This window comes from Gekko japonicus, unplaced genomic scaffold (assembly GCF_001447785.1).
Source record: "Gekko japonicus isolate JY-2015 unplaced genomic scaffold, Gekko_japonicus_V1.1 scaffold181, whole genome shotgun sequence".
Lineage (NCBI taxonomy): Eukaryota > Metazoa > Chordata > Lepidosauria > Squamata > Gekkonidae > Gekko > Gekko japonicus.
In genome coordinates, this window is record NW_015171507.1 from 634,304 (window position 1) to 640,618 (window position 6,315).

The 6,315-nt window shown below is 46.7% G+C and overlaps 1 protein-coding gene across 1 annotated transcript in view; it reads right to left on the minus strand.

Moving 5' to 3' along the window:
- The window catches only part of CCDC92 (coiled-coil domain containing 92), a 49,724-nt gene extending 44,701 nt beyond the window's left edge, over window positions 1-5,023 (minus strand). Inside the window, exon 1 of the mRNA XM_015419303.1 lies at window positions 5,005-5,023. The gene's annotated coding sequence lies outside the window, so the exon portion shown is untranslated. The remainder of the gene's footprint in view (window positions 1-5,004) is intronic.
- Window positions 5,024-6,315: the final 1,292 nt, after the last annotated feature.

Here is a 6,315-nt window from a genome sequence, read left to right on the forward strand (position 1 = left end):
GAAGGGCTCAGTCCATCAGAAGGGTCATTTATTTATTTAGAACATTTACAGCAAGGGTCCCGGACATGCCCGTGGGCATCATGGTGGACACCAAATAGTTTTACAAAGTGGGTGGGGCCAGATGGGGCTCATGCCCAATAGGGCTTCCAATAGGGTGTAGCCACTGAAGAGCTGATTGGCTACGCAGAGTAAAATAACATTGTGTTTCAGTGGCACTTGTCACCACAGTGTTGGGTTTATTTATTTATTTTTATTAGATTTGACTCTCTTTTTTTTGAGACTTCCGGTTTCAGCGACTCGCTGTGTGGGTGTGCTCCATCACAGCTCTGATGTGAGCGCCCCGCAAACGTGCCGATGGGGTGGGGGGTCCAAGTTGATCTTGGACCCCCCAGACCCCTTGCAGGGGGGTCTCAGCCTGGGGTGCGAGAGGTGCCTCTCCCAAGGCGGAAGCCAAAGGATTGAGGCACCTTTTTGCCCCGATAGACACCCGCGGCACGGAGCCAGCATGGCACCAAGAGGCGTACACCGGACAGAGCGTACAAGGATCCGGAGAAGCAATCCTCTCTACATGCCAAGCGAATGTAAGTACAAACGTGAGTGAAGCCATGATCCAGCAAACAATCGATAAATCATTCCTTGTAAAGCCGCCCCAAAGCCCCAAACAAGCAGAAGGGGGAGGTGAATGCCCGATCCCGAAATGACTGAGTTTAAAGCGGGAGGCTGAACGGGCAGCTTGAAGGAAGCAGATTACGATGAAGTGTGTGGCGGACCAGCAAGAAAGCGGTAAATTCCAGACTTATGGAGAACTTTTAAACTTTCCTCTTGTATAAACAATGACACCGCACGCAGAAAAAATGGTGTCGAAAGCGAAACTTATAATACGAACTGCCAGCACAGCATCACCGGCTACCAGACCGGAAGTAACAGACTTTCCCAAACTGACTGCTGTCGTTTGGGAGATGACCAACCTTAACGTCAAACTGGATACATTGCAAAAGGAACTCAAAGAAATTTCAGCGAATAAGAAATAAAGTGGATGTTCCTGAAGCAACAACAGGAAGCGGAAGATGGACCTGAGAAAGTGGAGGAGGAGGAGGAAGAGGAAGAGGAGGAGGAAGAAGAGGAGGAGGAGGAAGAAGAGGAGGAGGAGGAAGAAGAAGAAGAGGAGGAAGAAGAAGAAGAGGAGGAAGAAGGAGGAGGAAGAAAAAGAAGAGGAAGAAGAAGAAGAAGAGGAAGAAGAAGAAGAAGAAGAAGAGGAAGAAGAAGAGGAGGAGGAGGAGGAAGAAGAAGAAGAGGAGGAAGAAGAAGAGGAGGAAGAAGAAGAGGAGGAGGAGGAAGAGGAAGAGGAAGAGGAGGAAGAAGAAGAGGAAGAAGAAGAGGAAGAAGAAGAGGAAGAGGAAGAAGAAGAGGAGGAAGAGGAAGAAGAGGAAGAGGAAGAAGAAGAGGAAGAAGAAGAGGAAGAAGAAGAAGAAGAAGAAGAGGAGGAGGAGGAGGAGGAGGAGGAGGAGGAAGGCTGTGATGTCATCTCGAAGAGTTTGGCAAAACTCTCTGATTCTGAAGCAGAACTAGGGGCTGTTGCCCCTAAACCATTTAAAAACTAATTTGGACTTTGATAAGAGGAAAGGAAATTGCAAAACAGATTTAATCTGATAGCCTGTTTATTTTTAAGGTATATCTAATTTTATGATATTTACACCTTAGTTAAAGAGATTATGATTGCTTGCTTAACACTTTTGCATTAGTAATCTTCACGTTCTACTGCTAAGATGACAAAGACGTATCAATAACTTTATATTTCTGTATTATGGATCCTTGTTACTCTGTAGTTTTGTAGACTAGAAAATAAAAAAATTAAAAGAAAAAAAAAGATTTGACACTTTTTTTTTTGATCGCCCTTCCCCGCTTGCGCAGGGGCTCAGGGCGGTTCACAACAATTTAATTCAGTACCATGTAAAATAAGTTAAAGCCATTAAAAACTCAGTTTTTAAAACCCTAAAAACTCAAATAGAAGAAGAGGAGGAGGAGATTGGGTTTATACCCCGCCCTTCAGAGCGGCTTACAAACTCCTTTTCCTTCCCTTCCCCACAACTGACACCCTGTGAGGTCGGCGGGGCTGAGAGAGCTCTGACAGAAACTGCCCTTGAGAGAACAGCTCTGACAGAATTACGGCTTGCCCAAGGTCACCCAGCAGCTGCAAGCGGAGGAGTGGGGAATCAAACCTGGTTCTCCCAGATTAGAGTCCGCATACTTAACCGCTACACCAAGCTGGCTCTCTTTCCTGGTGTATTTTTTAATTACTTCTGTTCTCCCCGGCAGCACTTGGGCTTCCTGTGTGTGCTTGGCCCTGCCTCCTGTGGCAGCCATTTTAGGGTTGTTCCCACCACCCTGTCTCAGAATTCGAAATGTGCCCACAGGCTCAGAAAGGTTGGAGACCCCTGATTGACGGTGCAATCCTAAGAACACTTTCCTGGGAGTAAGCATGATTGAACAGAGCTGAGTAGGAATAATGAGTAGACCTACTTAGGATGGCACTGTTATTACCCTCCTTTCTACTTCATGAAACGTAGGAAGGTTTAGAATATAAATGGAAGCAAAAATCCTTAAAAAATACATAAAATGCATAACAAAACACAGCTTAAAACCACAGTTTACAATGGTGTACACACACACACACACACACACACACACACACACACACACACCACTCTCAAGTTAGGGTTGCCAACTCCAGGTTTGGAAATTCCTGGAGATTTGGAGGTGGAGTCTTGGGAGCGTGGGGTTTGAGAAGAGGAGAGAACCTCAACAGCCTAGACTTCCATAGAATCCACCCTCCAAAACATTCATTTAAGAACATAAGAACATAAGAGAAGCCAATGTTGGATCAGGCCAACAGCCCATCCAGTCCAACACTCTGTCACACAGTGGCCAAAAATACCAGGTGATATCAGGAGGTCCAGCAGTGGGGCCAGGACACTAGAAGCCCCCCCCCCACACTGTTGCCCCCCCCCCAAGAACCAAGAATACAGAGCATCCCTTGCCCCAGACCAAGAGTTCCTATCTATACCTTGTGTGGCTAATAGCCACTGATGGACCTCTGCTCCATATGCTAATCCAGTTCCCTCTTGAAGCCGTCCACGCTTGTAGCCGCCGCCACCTCCTGTGGCAGTGAATTCCATGTGTTAATCACTCTTTGGGTGAAGAAGGACTTCCTTCTATCTGTTCTAACCCGATTGCTCAGCAATTTCATGGAGTGCCCACGAGTTCTTGTATTGTGAGAAAGGGAGAAAAGTACCTCTTTCTCTACCTGCTCTGTCCCGTGCATAATCGTATAAACCTAGATCATGTCACCCCTCAGCCGTCATTTCTCCAAGCCAAAGAGCCCCAAGTGCTTCAAACTTTCTTCTTGGGAAAGTGTTCCAACCCTTTTATCATTCTAGTTGCTCTTTTCTGCACTTTTTCCAAAGCTATAATATCCTTTTTGAGGTGTGGTGACCAGAACTGTACACAGTATTCCAAATGAGGTCACACCATCGATTTGTACAAGGGCTTTATGATACTGGCTGATTTGTTTTCAGTTCCCTTCCTAATAATCCCCAGTACAGCGTTGGCCTTTTTTATTGCAGTCACACACTGTCTCGACGTTTTCAGTGAGTTATCTACAACGACGCCAAGATCTCTCTCTTGGTCAGTCTTTGCCAGTTCATTTCCTCCAGGGGAACAGATCCCTGTCTTATGAGGATCAGTTGTAATTCCAAGAGATCTCCAGGCCCCGCCTGGAGGTTAGCAACCCTAAATGGAATGCTTCTGTCATGCTCACAAGCATATTGGTACTTTTAAAAAAACGAAACAGTAGGTGGCAGAAAAGTTACACACTCCAAAGCATTGGGGGCGGGGGTGGGCGGTGAATGTTAGTCATAAGAATTTATTGTCGGAACCGAAACTTTATCAAGCAAGACTCTGGCGTCTGTCATGCCTTTGTAGCAGACATCCCAAACAAATTTTACAGATGATTTAGTACAAGGAATAAGGCGAAGGAAAACATGGCTGACGTACTGTGAGATTGGATGCTGGAGAGTCATGCTCAAGAAGAAGAAGAAGAGATTGGATTTATACCCTGCCCTTCACTACTCGAAGGTGTCTCAGAGCGGCTCACAAACTCCTTTCCCTCCCCCTCCCCACAACAGACACCCTGTGAGGTGGGTGGGGCTGAGAGAGCTCTGACAGAAACTGCCCTTTTTCAAGAACAGCTGTGCCAGAACTATGGCTTGTCCAAAGTCATCCAGCAGGTGCAAGTGGAGGAGTGGGGAATCAAACACTTAACCACTATACCAAACTGGCTCTCAGAACAGAGAAGGCAGAACAGGATAGCAAAGCATTAAAAATTCAAACTAGACAGGACAGTTTCTAACACAGACCTTCTTGGTCTTAAGAATTACGGGGAAGCACCGTAGAACAGCAGATGGACACAGATGTGTTTGAGATAATACAATGTGGCTTTGGATGCCGTATCCAACACCTTGGACTTGACCTGGAAACACAGGAACACTTTGCTGTTGCCCTAACATGTTTGTTATCATGCCTCCCGCCTGCTAACATCAGACCAGGCCGAGCTGGTCAGATCTTGGAAGGTAAGCAGGGTTGGCACTGGTTTGTACTTGGATGGGAGACCGCCAAGGAATACCAGGGTTGTGATACAGAGGCAGGCAATGGCAAACCACCTCTGAACATCTCCTGTCCCGAAAACCCTGTGGGGTTGCCGTAACTCAGCTGCGACTTGATGGCCCTTCACACACACGCACAGTCAAGGGCAGTACTCCGTATGACGCATGTGATAGTAGTCTAGAAGCCGTGGCAACATAATAATAATAATCTTTCAATTTATTGATCGCTCAATCCTGCAGAGCTTGCTGGCTCTGAGCGATTTACAGTTACTCATTTTTACGAGGGATTAACAATGATTGTGGGGTAAGGGAGGACAACATATATACATCTTAAATCACACACCTTCGCAGCCGACGAGGGCTTTCGTTCAGTCTAAGATGAGACGTGGTCCGGTCAGCATTTTTCCTCGGCCTGGTTTGATGCCGTCAGCTTTTCTCCAGATTCCTTCGAGTTGTAGTGCTGCACTGCCACCGCCTGGCCGGAACAGCCCATTACAGGCTTTCTTCATGCTGAGGTGATCTCTCTAGGCTTTTACAATCTTGCGAGCTGGACTTCCGTTCGCCGGCTAACAGCGCTCCGCCCCATGGGGGGGAGGGTTCAGTGTGCCCACCCTCTCTAAGCAGTGGTACCCATTTTATCTACTTGCCGAAGCTTTCGAACCGCTGGGTAGACGGCGAGCTGGGGACAAGGCTGGTAGCTCACACCAGTGCGGGGCTAGAACTGACAGCAAGCCTGTTCAGCTCAGATGTTACTATTATAACCAGAAGATAAATCCTCTGTGCCACCGCTCCCCTTAGTATTCATATACATATTTGTATTCCAGCAGGGGGAGCAACCAGCTGATCGGCAGAAGCTGGGAAACGATATGTAATCGCATCTGTAAGCACTGAGACATGGATCTAGCAGTTAATTAACAAATACATTTTCCATTTTGGAATAAAACGTTTCGTGTAAACCATGATGCAGACTCCCCATGAACTTTACTGGCAGCATCGTTTTAAAACCCATTTTATAATATATCCATTAAAAAAAAACCCTGATGATTATTTTGGAATGCCAGTGTCTGATTTCAGTACAAATATCTTACATTCAGTACAGTAACGCCTCAGCGCTGCTCAGAAACGGCACGGGCTGTAGAATCGGTGATCTCACCGCGTCCCCTAATGACATCACGCCAGGCCTGGGAAGCCAGTTGACCTCATGAGGCTCCTGTCTCCGTCTCATCCATTAAGTGGTTTCACTGTCAGGTCATACGGCACTGTAATGATTTCTGGTTTGGGTGTGTGTGTTTCTTTAAATGTTTAGTGTGACTGCAGTAATGTAAGGAGAGTGATGGAGGGAGATAAGTGTGATGTGATTGGCTGATGACTGAGAGTGTGGGAGGAGAGATGTCTATGAGGATTCAGTGTTCATGAAGAGACGAGTGTGGAGAGTCAGTGTGAGAGTCTGTGTGGCAGAGGAAGCAGTGGGAGTTTAGTTAGCCTGTGTGGCTATGAGAGAGAAAGTTCAGCCTGTGTGGCTATATGAGCAAGAGAGTAGCCTGTGTGGCTATATATGGGCAAGAGAGTTCATCCTGTGTGGCTATATACATGAGACAGAGATAAGCCTGTCAGAGTTGAGTTTTGATGTATGAGAGATTGTGTGTGACGCCAG